We start from the raw sequence: 731 nt of genomic DNA, 5'->3' as shown, positions 1-731 counted from the left end.
TGCCCTGCAGGGGAGGTGCTTTTCCCGCACAGGGTCTGTGGGCCAGGACAGACGCAAAGGAGCTTTACGGGCTGAATCGTCACTCTGAAATTCCCAAGTGGAAGACCTGGGCCCGATGTGACGGTATAAGGAGGTCTCTGGGAGGTGATTTGGCTTCGATGGGGTCATAGGGGTGGGCCCTGCCCATGGAATCTGGGCCCTCATAAGGAAGAGATGACACCAAGGTCCCTCCCCAAATGAGGATGCCTCTGAACCAGGAGGCGCTCGCCGGAAACGGACCCTGTTGGCACCTCTACCTCGGACTTCCAGCCTGCAGAGCTGGAGAGAACAGACCCGTGATCTCTGTGCTGCCGCCTGTGGTGTCCTGGTAAGGCAGCCTTGTAACTCCATGACCCAGCTGCTCTCTACAATCTTCAGTGAGCACGAAAACACTCATATTCATGCTGTAAATAAAAGATTTGGGGTATTTTCAAACACACCAACCACCCAGCTTCAACAGCTGTCAACGTTCAGCCAATACTGTTGTATCTTTCTCCTTTTTATTAGAATTTTAAAGCACATCCCAGGCGCCATGTCATTTCCCCACAAACACGTCCAAATGCATCTGAGTGAGGATTCTCAGGTAACCCTGTGTCACCATCACCGCCAACAGCCAATTCCTCACCCCACCCGACTCACAGCCCCCCCTCCCGACTCACAGCCCACCCTCCCGACTCACAGCCCACCCTCCC

The sequence above is a fragment of the Piliocolobus tephrosceles genome, chromosome 7, assembly GCF_002776525.5.
Source record: "Piliocolobus tephrosceles isolate RC106 chromosome 7, ASM277652v3, whole genome shotgun sequence".
Classification (NCBI taxonomy): Eukaryota; Metazoa; Chordata; class Mammalia; order Primates; family Cercopithecidae; genus Piliocolobus; species Piliocolobus tephrosceles.
This window is presented reverse-complemented; position numbering follows the sequence as displayed.